This window comes from Dendrobates tinctorius, unplaced genomic scaffold (assembly GCF_039654945.1).
Source record: "Dendrobates tinctorius isolate UK_male_01 unplaced genomic scaffold, ASM3965494v1 ptg000029l, whole genome shotgun sequence".
NCBI lineage: Eukaryota > Metazoa > Chordata > Amphibia > Anura > Dendrobatidae > Dendrobates > Dendrobates tinctorius.
In genome coordinates, this window is record NW_027361697.1 from 16,043,897 (window position 1) to 16,059,184 (window position 15,288).

Here is a 15,288-nt window from a genome sequence, read left to right on the forward strand (position 1 = left end):
TTATATGCTTTTAAAAAAAATCTTGTTTTGCAGGCAGGCCCCGGTGGCGGCTTCTGCGCTGCAACATGATCACATTTATAATATGCATGAATGAATGGGGCCATGTATTGTCGGATTTTAAGTGCAAACCTCCTTCCATCAGCAAGTGAAATGTTGCATTTCAGCATGATAATGATCCCAAGCACACTACAAGGGCAACGAAGGAGTGGCTTCGTAAGAAGCATATGAATGTCCTGGAGTGGCATAGCCAGTCTCCGGATCTAAACCCCATAGAAAACCTTTGGAGGGATTTGAAAGTCTATGCTGCCCAGTGACAGGCCCAAAACATCACTGCTTTAGAGGAGATCTGCATGGAGGAATGGGTCATCATACCACCAACAGTGTGAAGACTTACAGAAAACGTTTGACCTCTGACATTGCAAACAAAGGAAATATAATAAAATATTGAGATGAACTTTAGTTAATGACCAAATACTTATTTTCCACCATAATTTGTAAAATAAATTTTGCCAAATCAGACAAGGTGATTTTCTGGATTTATTTTCTCATTTTGACTCTCATAGTTGTGGTCTACCTGTGATGTCAGTTGCAGGCCTCTCTCATCTTTTTAAGTGGGAGAACTTGCACAATTGGTGGCTGACTAAATACTTTTTTCCCCCACTGTATATCTAAAAGACCTTGCACACATACCTTAAAATAAATGTAGGAAATTACATGTCTTGTAATGAGACAAAATGTAGCCAAAAATGTAGGCACAGCTAAGAAAAAATGCCAAAAAAGCATCTAAAAACATTGCCAAAAAAGTGTGGAGATGAAATTCAATCTATACCACTGTGAGATTATTGTCAACAATATTACTTTTCACCAAGTGCAGCAGTAGACTCAGATTATTATATGTCATGTTGTGACTGGTTGCTCTATATTAATATGGGACAAATGTTGAATATTTTATTCCTATACTATGTATTGATAAAATTATTGGTATCCCTATGTCCATGTACCGATGGTGTACCCCAATTCTGCCCATGTGCTATTTATGGTCATTATTGACTCTTACTCCACCTTTCTCTTTATTCCTGTTATATTCTACTAAAATCATTTTTGGAATTTTGTAAAAATTGCAGTGCTGGACTTTTTTCGTGATTCTTTTCTCACGTATTTCTCATATATATATTTGCGATTGTCCTATTATGTCCACAGTAAAACCCATTTCTGTAGTGATACACTTGTATGTAATTTCTTGATTTTATAAATGGGTTGGTTTTTCATGAAACTATTATGATGTACCATATTTGTATAGACGTGTTGTTTTGGGCATACACACTACAGTGTAATTACACACTGTAGTACTGATGATTGGCAATACTGTAATATTAGAAAATGTGTCACATTATTTTCTGTTCTACAAATAGTAAAATGCAATGATTAAAGACCTGATGATCTGAAACGCGTCTGTCTATTCTTTTTTCCCCCCATGAGGTTGTGACACTCCATCTGAACTGCTTTTTTTGGAAATTAATAAAGGAAGTGTTTTTATGGAGTCTATTGGATTCTGGATTTTTCTTATATGATTAAAAAGAGTAAAAGGAATACAAATATTGGCTTGTCTATAGTGGCATTTTGAAGCCTTATTGATGTAAAATTAAATGTCTTTGCTTTTTAGGTTGTGTAAGTTCGGCAGACAAATAAAAATGTAGCAATGTAATTAAAGCAGGTCAGGAAGGATAAGACCTAAATCTGACCTAACCCCAAAACTCCACTCATGATGTTTAGATCCTATCCCGAAATCCTACCTATTTAAAGGCAATAGTGTGTTTTCTTGTAGAAGTTTCCACAAAATGGTTTAACCTTGCATGTGAAGCAATGTGCAAAACTAAGTCATCAAATGAGTCACTTTTGCGCAAAATCTAGCCCAAAATGGGGGTGCAGGAGTACAGCCCAGTATCCCCCAACTCTGGTAAATTTAATATAAAAATTAACGCTATGTCATCATTTATTATACAGATTACAAATGTTGGTCCATATGTTAGAATTAATAAAATGTGTATATTTTGGATGGAATTTTGTCACTTAACAAATGAGTATTATATCTGAATGTTGTATTATTAATACCTACATGTTGGCCTTGTCTTAAACAAAAGTGGAAATAACGTGGAGTGGCATGACGTGGCAAAATGTCTTTGCAAAGTAAACAGATTGTAAGAGATCATACAGCTGTGGTAGTGGAGAGCTGGCTGTCAAAACAAAGCGAGACTACCTGTAGAGAAGATAGTGTACCATGTTTACCTTCTTGATCACTGTATACAAAAGCTGAAACCAAAAGCTGTATACAGGTTAGGAAGCACTTACAGTGCTTCCTCCTCTGTACCCAGTGATCATGTAATTGCTTGGTGTAGGCAGGAAACACAACCTACAAGGCCCTACAGCACAGTCAGCTCTGTTATGCAGCTAGGTGGCTGAATTTGCCCTGTAACTGAGCCTAATATGCCAGCCCCAGTTACAGTAGAAACCACCAATAAAAGGAATATAATAATATGTTAAAATGCATACCAATGGTCTTTTAAGATCTAATGTTGGACACAGTGTCTAAAATAAAAGTAAAAATAAAGCAAAAATAAAACAGAAAAAAATAATTAAAACATAAAAGAGATATTGCCAGTCTGAATAGTCAATTCTAGCCCCACCTTCATCTAAAATAATATGTCCAATATATAAAATAAATTCTATCTAAAGGAAAACACAATTTAATCTGTTTTATAGTTGTTTTTTGTGGTTGAAATGTGCTTGGTCAGGAATTGAGATGAGCGAACATCGGGAACCCGGATACATGGAACATTCCCTATAATCACCTGTTCGGCGCCGTAGCTGCATGTGTTGCGGCTGTGTGACAGTCACACAAACAGGCTCTCCATGCATGTATTGTGACTGTCACATAGCCGCGACATATGCAGCTGTGGCACTGAACAGCTTATTATAGGTATTCTGGTTCCCATTGCAGTTTCTTCAGTAAGTGCTATAGCTTGCCGAATAAGGAGGGAGCCATCGATGCTCACTCATCTCTAGTCAGAAGCAGTCCTGAACCAGTTAATAAAACTTCACATCACCACACACCTTTCAGGCCATTATGACTGACATGAGATGGTGCTTTGATTTTTAGCATATCCATAGTATATCTGTAGATTATTTGATAGCAGTGTTTGGGGAATCTTTTAAAATTAAAATTTGCCAATTTCAACTAAATTTTTCCCAAAAATTCAAATAGCGTCAAATCTATTCACTGATAATCCCAAGTACCAAAATTTCTCCTATCTAGCCCCAAAAAAAGAATGTGTAGCACTGTGAGTTCTTCTTAGACTGTGTCCAACCACTTTCAAGCTCTTTAATTCAAATACATATTTGGTTATGGGTAAACAGATGGTAAGCATTGGTAGCAAACAGCCTGTTCCTCACACTAATCTTCTTCACTGTTGTGATGTCACACTTTATCTGTAGAATTTCTTCAATGCTTTATGCACTTCTCTCCAAAACTCTATTTCTAAGATATGGGCTGTGACATACTCTCAACACTAAGCTCTAACACAATATGGCTAATGTATTCCATGCCTAGACTTATATACAGGCTATGATGCCCTTCCTGATTGGCTATCCTATACTATGTGATGTAATAAATGCAAGTCATTGTAAGGAAATTCATCCGTTCTCACCCGAGATCATGTGTGTCTTCTCTGGCTGATGCAATCTTTTACAATTTGTAAAATGTGAGTTGGCCTCTTAGGTGATCCATGTACAGTGAGTAAAAAACTTTGCAGTATATCTGATCAGAGAAATAGGCTTTTTTTCTCCTCCTGTACTAATTGCTCACTCTCAATTCATGGGTAATATCTTTAATCAGTGAAAATAGATTTCTGTATTACTGTGATAGGAAATTACAGTTGCTGCTTATAAGATTCTATGGAGGGAGGTAGGTAGAGGCAGATACCGACATTCGGCTGCAAGCCCCATTGAATTTTTACAAGCACCCTCTGCCGTCTCCTACCTCAGTAATGAATCCGTATTCACTGAAAACATATTTTACTACTGAATTGAGGATTTTAAGAATGAAGGATCAGACCTGGAGGAGAAAAAAATATCTTTAATGAAATTACATAGAAAACATGTTTCGCTAATATATCAGGAAATAACTACAGCATATATTTAACTCTCTTACCTATATTGCATGAGATCATGACTTACAATGCAATCAAGTGGCAATTAATGCGATTTTTAGAGTTTAGCTACAAGATACTCGGCACAGCCTGCTCCACAGCATTGTTTTTCAACTCTAGTCCTCAAGTACCTCCAACATGTCATTGTTTCAGGATTTCACAAGTGATTATATCATTGTCAATGCATCAGGAATTGCCACAGGTGTACTCACTATGGGCTATATCCTGTTGTGGATACTTAAGAAGTGGAAATATATGTGTTTTAAATTATTCTTGAACTTTAGTCTTAGCCCCTAATATATGCACCAAACTTTCAGTCTACTTTTAAAACATCTTTGCTAGCTATTAATGATAATTAGTGATGAGTGAGTATGCTCGTTTCTCGAGATTTCTGAGCATGCTTGGGTGATCTCCGAGTATTTTGGGCATGCTCGGAGATTTAGTTTGTGTCTCCGCAGCTGCATGATTTGCGGTTGCTAGACAGCTTGAATACATGTGGGGAATGCCTATTTGTTAGGAAATCCCCACTTATAATCAGGCTGTTTAGCAGCCGAAAATCATGCAGCTGCGGCGACATAAACTAAATCTACGAGCATACTCAAAATACTCGGAGAACACCCGAGCATGCTCGGAAATCTCGAGTAACGAGCATACTCACTCATCACTAATGATAATGTGCCTATGTGGCTCGGTGTTCTGTTGTGTCTCCAGCATCTTACCTACAGTGCATCAAGAGCCTGCACATTGTGTTTTAGCACAAACCAAATTGATTTTTTCCATATATGTCTAAATGGTATAACTTAAATAACCTTGACAAGTAAGGCAATTTAGTCCTCTAAAACTATTGATACAGTGACCCTTCTAGAGGCATTTGATGTGTGTCTGTGTCTATAAATATTGCACAAATATCTCCTTCCTCTTTGTTCAAGATATCAAAAAATAAAAAGAGTGAGATGACCTGCTGTAAAAATGAAAATTATTTTACTCTATCTGATCAGGAGGGAACATATCGCCTGTGCAGCTGCACCAGGGCCCGAGGTGAAGGGGGGCCCACCAGCACCAGCGACTATCTCAGCTGGATGTGCGTCAGAGGATGAACATTCAGCTGAATTGTATTGTGGCACAGGGAACCCACCATCTCCCTGTGCTATACTACACACCGCCGCCCAATCAGAGGCCAGCTGCTGACATCAGCGTGCCTGTGACTGGGGGCGCATTGCAGTGATGTCGTGTGCCAGTACAGGGTTGCCGAGGTCAGCTGTCGCCTCCTGCGCTAGCTATAAAAAGGACTCCACGTGGCAAGGGAGCGTGCGGGAAGGTGAGTAGTATCGTTTGTTTTTAATGCATTGCAAAACAGGGCACATTATAGTAGGATGGGAATATATTTACCTGGTTGGGACACATTATACCAGGATGGGAATACATATATTTGGATGGGGCACATTATACAAGGATGGGGGACATATATACGAGGATTGGACACATTTTTCCAGGATGGAGCACATATATATCTGGGTGGGGCCCATATATACCTGGATGGCGCATATCATATCAGAATAGGGAACATATATACCTGGATAGGGCACATTATACCTGGTTGATGGACTTATATACGAGGGTGGGGGACATATATATCTGGGTGGGGCCCATATATACCTGGATGGCGCACATCATATCAGAATAGGGAACATATATACCTGGATAGGGCACATTATACCTGGTTGATGGACTTATATACGAGGGTGGGGGACATGTATACCTGGATGGGGCATATATATACCTGGAGGTGCACATTACCTGGATGGGGTACATGTATATGAGGATAGGGCACATTATACCTGGATGCTGACATTATACCATGAAGGGGCATATTATACCAGAATGGGGCACATTGTACCTGAAAGGGGAGAAGGATGGTGGACATTATCCCAGGAAGGGATTCCCATGAATAGAGTACATTATAAAAGGAAGGAGACCAGTGTCCTTTCTTTACTATATAGTCTTCTCTTGTTAGATATAAAATGACTGTTGATGGAGCAATCGTTGACCAGAAGACCAGTCCATAAACTGCCTCCATCAGAAGAGAAGCTTTACTATGCTACATAAGCAGTCATTTTAGCTTATATCTAACAAGAGAGAACGGTATGTAATAAAGAACATGGAGCTAAAAATAACCAAAATAGTGAGAATCCAATATGTAAGGGATGGTGCTGTACATAACAAGAGAGAACACTGTGTAATAAGGGATGGCAATATACATAATGGGAGGAGACTATGTAATATAAAAATATATATGTAAATATATTAATATATAAACAATTAACTGAATATTATTTAGTTGATAAATATAAATAAAATAATACATAAATATATACGTAATAAAAGGAGGGAGGCCCCAAACACTTTTCTTGCACCTGGGCCCAAAGCTATCAGTATCCGCCCTTGTATCTGATGTATGTTGTAGGATTTATCATAAGTCACTCATCTTGGGATATCAAGAACCAAGATAAAAGGTAAAAAAGGACACATCTATAGTAAAAATCAGAGAAGGCCAATGCCATTTGAACTAAAATAATTGGCCACTGGTCATAAGGCGTGTGTGTCTGGATATTTATGTGGTTTAGTAGTATGTATGTGTATGATGTGTGTTCAGAATATAAAGCAAAGATCCATTGCCCTTTTATTTTGTGCTTCCTGCAAGTGTTTACTAGCCAAGTGTTTACTAAATTATGTTTATTAATCTAAATTTATATGTATCATATAGCAATAAAATGTTTTACAAATATAGTATTATATATAATATAATATAAAATAAGCATCACTTATGTCATACTAGTGAATAACAAGTGGCAAAATCCTGCATCAGCTTTTCAAACAGTGCAAAGCTTTAAGGTTGGAGAAAAAAAAGTACAGCATCATAGAAGGAATCATTTGGTGCACAGTATGGTTGGAGCTTTGATGTCATGACTGTAATAGACTGCACTATATATCAATGCCTCCGAGAACCTGAGTCAGAAAATATCTTTCCTGAATAATAGTCTGAGAGGATAATACTCAGTCAGTATGTGGCTCTTAGAGCCAATCCAAATCAGGGGTGGAACCAAAGGAAGTAACCTCCGGTGAGAAAGCCACGCAACATCCCACACCAGGCACACTGATCCCCAAGCCGGCCTCTAATTCAGATCAAGAAAATGTTATATGTACTATGTACTCAGTGTTCGATTACCAGGAGATTAAAAGAGGCTATATGTGTGCATATATGTGTATATAGATATATATCAATATATATCTATATGCAGATAGATAGATATTGAACTGTCTATGTATCTATCAATTAACTGTGTTCAACTGTTAAAATTAAATATTAAAATTCTCCATTGCTATATATATTTTTTTTTCTTTTGCTTTCCATTTCTCTCCATAGCACATGCAGTGTAAGTATGTAGCGATATATATATATATATATATATATATATATATATCACCATATACTAAGACTGCCCACATGCGATGGAGAGAAACTGAGGATCAAAAATGTTCACACCCCAGGAGCTAATTTAAAAATCAGTATAACGTTGTCTACCTATGGTTGACGGAAAAAAAAATATTTAATTTTTGTTCTTTACGTTTTTTTCAATATTGGCTTTTCCATTTTACTTAACATTCAATAGAAAAATAAGATTGTGTAACTACATTGTTTGAATAAATCTGCACGCGTAACTCCAAGGTCCGGCGGGGAGGGCATTTCTTTTTTTTTTTTACTACACACGTCCTCTACAACTCCTTTACTCCAACGATAAAGTTTGTAAAACTTACAATACGTTGGGTGATATAACATAAAAATATAATTTATGATTGGATTACCCATAGATTTCCCCTACAGACGCATATAAATGCATTATGATATTGACGTGACTTGATGCATTTTTACTTGTGAACCTACTTACACCATCCATAGATTTCCGGATTGTCATAGAACCTCTACATGTTCTTAAGAACACTATATTTGTATCTGTGAATTTATTGAGAAGAGAATGGATAAGAGGCCCTTGCTTATGGCGTATAGTGGCTCCGGTGGTACCGCTATTAGACTAATACGGTCTAAATTGCAACAAAAATATCTGCAGTGTATGCAAAATGTCTCAAAATGCACCCTATAGACTATTGATGATGCATTGCCTGCTGTTGATTCTAAAATATATATACTGTATATATGTATATATATATATACCAGATATACAATATACAGTATATGTAAATATATATATACGCATATATATATATATATATATACACACTACTAAATTATATTCACATTGTAAGGCCCTAATCCCTAATCCCAGGCCCAAATTCTGCATTTCTGAAATGCTTACTCTTCTCAATATAACCCATTTTTTGCAGGACAGATAAAAATCAAATGATACATTTTTTTTTCCTTTTCCTTTTTTTTTTTTTTTCTTATTTCGATATTTTCTTAAACCTGCAGACATTTCTTTTTCATCAATTTTAATGGAACGTTTCCATTGCTGAGAAATCATTAATCATAAAGAGATTTACTGGGAACCAGAAGACGAAGCAGAATCTAAATGGAACAATTTGTAACATTATAAGCTGCATCTATATATAATGGAAATGTGACATGATTGCATAATTCATTGGCATTAGGCCCTTAAGTGGCAATTTTGTCTTAGCAGATGGCTTTTTCCAATGTTCCTCAAATGTCTTTCGGTTTTTCAGATATTGCATTTATACAAATCAAATCTCATTTTTTATTTTTTTATTTTTTTTTTATTATTTCAGCGCATTTCAACTTTGATTATTTCGTAAATAATAAATCACCATGAGTTTACATTGACATGTATTTTATTTTTATTTTTTTTCTTTTTGCGACATTTCACTTAAACATTGATACTTTGCAGCGTGGCGTGTACAGTATGGAAATAATGGAACCATTACATTCTGCTCTTATGTAACACAATGGCAAAAAAAAAATAGATAATACTGTACACTGATAACTGTAGTCTGATGGCCAGAGAGAGCTATCAGGGTTTTTATTATTTCCCGCTAACAATCATATGATAAAAAATAGCGAGGCCTATTCTTCCACTATATAAACAATTAAACAAGAATATACTAAATATTAAAAAATTAGTAAAAAAAAAAAAAAAATCAAATTATCTACAAATCAGCTACCAGGAGATGCTGAAGGTAATATATTCTGATGGATGTGAAAATGAAAGGCCACCGGAAAGGTTAGCTCTGTTAATTGAAGCAATCTTTTATCAGGCTACGTTAAAAGATAAAAAATAAGAAAAAAAGAGAAAAAAAAGCCAATTTTCCCTATGGTGGTTCTTTCAAACATGTGGTGTATTTGATTCGATTGTGCTCGAGCTCTCTTTCGTAAGATATTCCCATATTTTTTGGCATTAATATCGAGCGACATAACATATACACAAGGGTGATCATTACGGTACATAAATGCAGCGGAGCATAATAAAAGGTTAATAAAATAATAGACGGAATTGGGATTTTGGAATGGAAATCGTCACTTTTCATAATGGCATGATAAGATCAATATATGGAGTATATAGCTTTGGTTTATTATTACCTTTGTAATGTTTATTGGCTGCCATATTCCTGAATCCTGTGCCTTGTACGATACTTCACCAGCATGTAAATAATCTCCGCTATTGGCGATGCATATTTTATTTAAGCGAGGATTACTAATATATTACAGTATGCAGTACATCACCGAAGAATTACATTCCTCACTGCACTATTTCATTCCGAGTCATAAAATGATTATTTTATGACATTTATCATGCATCTTCCTTTAGGTCATGAATATAGAATACGTTTTCTATGGCCAAGAAAGAATTTGAGAGGAGCAAGAGAGCGCACAGCTGATAATTCTCAGTCCTAGCAAAGCCATTACTGGGCCACCCAGAGTGAAATTAATGGGTTACAATGTACTCACAAAAGATTTCCAATGTTTTTTTTTTTTTGAGACTGATTTGCAATCTATGGCTAAAACAACAGAAAACAAGCTAGGCGGTTGCTCATTAATTAACCCCTCTTCCCTATAGTCAGGAGTTTTTTTCAGCACTTCTAGCAGATCTGACACTTCCAAGGGGACATTTACTACTTGTCAGAGAGAAGGGATGATCCGAATGACTGAGTGCTAAGGCAAAAGGGTAATAAACGTAGAGCAGAGATTAGGCCCAAGGCAAAGATACAGGCCACAGAGCAGGGATTATTTTATTCCGGCACGGTCCCAAAGGACTTGGGTTGACAGAATGTTAAGGCGTTGCCTTGGTATATATATCGGAGCCAATATATTTCACCCTTAATGACATAGTACACCCTTAATGACAGGCTAGCGAAACGAATCTACTGGCCGCTTTTAATAGTCATATGAGGAAAAACAATTAGTTAAGCAAGTCGACAATAAACCATAAAACGAGCCAAAACGTAGAGAAAGAAGGGTCTCTGTATCATTCAGCTGTAGTTTAAAGGGGAGGATACAACACACTGCCCATTAAATGAAGCTACCAGCTGAAATAATAGGTTGGTAGAGCCTTGGCATGCAATTATAATCAACGTATGGAAAGAAAAAAAAAAAAGAGATGAAATAGCGCTACCTTGGCCAAGACAGCGGTCTGTGGTTGAGTTGTGCACCTTTGCAGCATGCTTGTAGCAGATACTCTCCTCAACTACGCGTATTCTTAAGCAATAACAACGTAATCCGTATTATCCACCCAAGAATACCCGTCACCGAAGAGAGCCACAAAGCAGCAGCAGCCGGATGGACAATAAATCCATAGCAAGAGAAAAATCCAAACAGGTCCATAAACCAAGTCCAAAATGTCCTCTAGTCCAAGTCCTGAAAGAATAGCAGAGAGCCATGAAGTGTTGCAATGTAAATGAAGAGGTGCATCTAGACACACATACACACACCACAAGAGAGTTACGTGCAATGTACCTTGCCTCTCCTCACGTCTTCCTCTGTACTTGCAAAATAACCCTCTCTTGTACGCCTTCCCCCTCCCAAGCTCCAGGCTGTTCAATTGGCTGTCCAATGGACCTATAGATTCCTGCAAGAGAATTGCATGCATATTTAAGTATGGCCATACTGTGAGGAATTCAACAAGAGTACACAACACAAGCCATCTATGTGTTTGCATGATGATACACAGGGCTGAACATGACATCATCATGGTTAGTCGAATATATGCCATTAGCCAGAGATAAACTCTACATATTTGTATTGATTTTTTTTTTGGGGGTGTGTGCAGAGTTTATAGCTGTGCCGTATGACATCCACATAGCATGAAGGAATCTTTCAGTTGTAAAATATGCTATGGTATCTGAAAAAAAATCAGGATTACTGCAGCTGTGCTGAATGCACAAGTGGATTACAGGCTATGTGAGCATTATAAAGCCAGATCATCCACCATGAATGGGGTTTGTCCAGCTGAGATTTGTTTTATGATTCTATAAAGATATTAGTGTTCTAGTGATCAGATAAGTGATGTGGCTGCATAAGTCTCGGAGATAGGGTGTGCTGCTCTTTATTCTATATCTTGTGCTTAGAGCACCTCTTCAGCCCTGATGGATCAATGGCTGGTTGTACTGCTCTATGCATGTATACTAGTAAAGCACACACATACACACATGTAAAAAAAAACACATCAGAATACAAATCATTTCATTAATACTACACACACAGAAAAGGACGTTGCGCCTTTGGTCACCATTTCCAAAAATAAAATATAATAAAATGAATTTGGATAATTAGTAGAACTCCTTTTTTCCAGGTATTTAAATCCGTATGGTATTATTGTGTGCACTTTACAGAAAGTGGGGTGAGTGACTATTGTAAAGCAGCCTAGATCTGAGTGTAGAATACCAATATGGTTGGACGCTTCAGCACCAGTTCATGGACAGCTCCCTTTTGTGGCTGCAGCCAAAAGTGACAGCAGTTGGCTTGGGGGAAAGCACTCATTCCACTTGTGTATGCAAAAAAAAAAAAAAAAAAGGCTTAGTGTGGGGCAAAAGAAACAAAAAATAATCTCCCTAGCAATTACCGTGCCCTGAAAAATTGTTCTTGACACATTAACACAATTTTTGGATCAGATCCCTCTGGCTTTGTGGAATTTTTGCACCTCCTTGTCTTCCTCCTGAAATGTGCCCTCAGGGGAAACTCTGTATATCTCTTGGGCAGTCGCTCGTTTAGAACTAGTTGTATCATCTCGATTTTTGGCAAGTACTTTAAGGAGAGCAAATCCAGGCGTAGGGAATTAAGACTAAAAAAAAAAGGTCAGTCGTTAAGTAAAAGACATAGGGGCCACACCTTTTCCAACATTCTCCTTACTCTAAGATTGGGCATTATTAAGTCAATGAACCCACCCCATCTAAGGCACTGACTCACCACTCACCCTGCAAGTAGCAATGTATTCCTAAGATGAACTTCTATCCTGAAAGTATAATATATCTTGTCTCAGTCCTCATAAAGGCAGGGGATGCAGGTCTGAAGCTGGTCTGAAGCTGGTCTGCTGACCCTCATTGTTATCTCAGGCAGGCTCATGTTGACTGAGCGTGGTATGAGATATCATTTGGCTGCTGTGTTTCTTTACTTCGAGCTATAATCTTCAATGGGAGGGAATATAAAAAGGTGTCGGAATATCATAAGACGGTTTAAAACCCACAAAATAAGAATGAAATGGAAATCGCCTTTTGTGTGAGCAGATGGAAAAAAAAAAGTCAAGCATGATTTCGACAAGGGAGAAGAAAAAATAATATTGATCTTCTTTGATGACACATCCTGGAAATAGACATTTTCTAAAGGAATACATCAGTAAGATAATCACTCATGCCTTTTATGAAATCATTGCTTACCGTGTAGAATCCAAGACCGTGCCTCGTTCGAGCTGTAAGATGTAGCTGATCCTGGCATTGTGTGTCGGGAGCTGCTTTTCTTCCTTTAGGAATCTGAAATGGGTGGAAGGAGCTTTTTTTTTTTCTTTTCCCTCTTGATGATAAACCTGAAAGTCAGTGATCATGAGAATATTCGTCAGAAAGTCCCCAGATAACGTTCGCTAACTGCTGCCTTACGGTCTTCAGCTCCAAGAACCAGAGGGAAAGAGGAGGAAGGAAAGAAAAAAAAAAAAAAGCAGCAATAGCAATCACATCGATCTGATCTGCACTATCTGCCTGCTGCCTCTACATCCCAACCTCCACATCTGAACACGTAAAACCCTGACAGCTCCCAGCGCAGGGCTGCAAAGAGTTCATTTTTTTTTTTCTTTCCAGCAGCTCCTAATTGGTTCTGGGCAGCATACAGTTACACAGGCTAATGTTAACCATTCAGTAGTGGATCCAGCACATGCTAATGGTGGATTAATTGAGGAAGATCTGACGTACGAGCTTCCTTGCCTCTTATTCATTACTCCCCTACGGGAATGGACCGGAGTCTTGTGGGACTAACGGAACATGCAGTTTATATAAGAGAGAGAGAAAAATGCAGCATGCAAGAATTTCTTTTTTTTTATGAGCTCATACTGTACTTTCTATGGGAGTTTGTGGCACAGGAGAAACCGTGTGTACCCTAAATCTATAATTAGGGGGCCTTTAATCAGTAAAGGTGTGCAGTGGGGAAGAGGATAAGTTGAAGGGTAAAAAAAAAAAAAAGAAAAAATCTCTTGGAGGATTGGAGGGGGGGGCAGTAAAGATAACAATAAGTCGAGTGATTGATTGAAATCACCGATGATGATTGTGTAAAGATAGAGCTGTGTGGGTGGTAAGCCGCATTATCTCTAAAAGCAAAATGGATTTTTAACTTTCTATTTCCATATGACACAGAGCCAACGCGGCTTCCATTGTAATAGGAGTGAACGCAATGGTTGTTTTCACATTGTAACCATTTAAAATACTGTAGGGTAAGAGAGGGAAGTACATCATGGCAGCGTACGATCAGTAACTCGTAGGTGAACTCTAACCGAAAAATCCCCTGTAGTGATCCGGATGATGTGATGGACATTCTGTTAGCACTGGGGGCGATGGAAAGCCATTGTATTCTCATGCACACAAAGGCATGACACATCCTGGAAACAGACATTTCTATAGGAATACAGCAGTAAAGATAATCGCTCATGCCTTTTTAGGATAACCTTTGCTTACCATGTAGAATCCGAGACTGTGTGTGTGTATGTTTCCGCTCTAAGATGAAGCTGATCCTTGCATTGTGTGTTGGGAGCTGCTGTTCTCCTTTAGGAACCTGAAATGGGTGGAATCAGCTTTTTTTTTTTTTCCCCCTCCTGATGATAAACCTAAAAGTCAATGATCACGAGAATATCCTACAGAAAGTCCCCAGATACGGACACTATGTGCTCCAGGAACCAGAGGAAAGAGAATAAAGCAGCAATAGCAATCACATCGATCTGATCTGCACCATCTGCCTGCTGCCTCTACATCCCAACCTCCACATCTGACAGCTCCCGGCGCAGGGCTGCAAACAGTTATTTTTTTTTTCAGCAGCTCCTAATTGGTTCTGGGCAGCATACAGTTACACAGGCTAATGTTAACCATTCAGTAGTGGATCCAGCACATGCTAATGGTGGATTAACTGGGGAAGATCTGAAGTACAAGCTTCCTTGCCTCTTATTCATTACTTCCCTATGGGAAAAGTCCAGTGTCTTGTGGGACTAAGGGAACTTGCAGTTTATATAAGAGAGAGGGAGAGACAGCCAGAAGGAAAATGGTTCTGAGTACACAGACGTGGACCAAAACCAACTAGCAGTACTAGAAGACAAATAGTTTTTATCCTGAATACTACTCTGATGGCATCACATGTAAAATGAGATGCCAATAACATCCATAACTCACTTGGTATTTTACCTTGACAGTGGTGCCGGTTTGGTGCAGAAACACATTGGCTGAATAAAAAAAGTTTGTATACCTTCTGGATCTCATCATTTCTTCAAGCTCAGCCCGCACATCGTGATAATCTCTGCTTTGTCATTAACAACCATAACTCACTTGATATTTTACCTTGAGAAAGATGCTAATTTGGTGCCGAAATGCG

The 15,288-nt window shown here is 38.0% G+C and overlaps 1 long non-coding RNA gene across 3 annotated transcripts in view; it reads right to left on the bottom strand.

The window, feature by feature from the left end:
• LOC141085825 (uncharacterized) overlaps positions 1-14,713 on the bottom strand; it is a 210,700-nt gene extending 195,987 nt beyond the window's left edge. The window contains exons 1-4 of one of the 3 annotated variants that reach the window (XR_012231422.1): positions 14,385-14,713; positions 13,104-13,249; positions 11,188-11,299; positions 9,051-11,088 (exon numbers count right to left, since the gene is read on the bottom strand). This is a non-coding gene — a long non-coding RNA (uncharacterized lncRNA). Of the gene's footprint in view, positions 1-9,050; positions 11,089-11,187; positions 11,300-13,103; positions 13,675-14,384 lie in introns of those variants that run through there. The other 2 variants (XR_012231420.1, XR_012231421.1) reach the window with 2 other exon arrangements.
• Between the last annotated feature and the right edge of the window lie 575 nt (positions 14,714-15,288).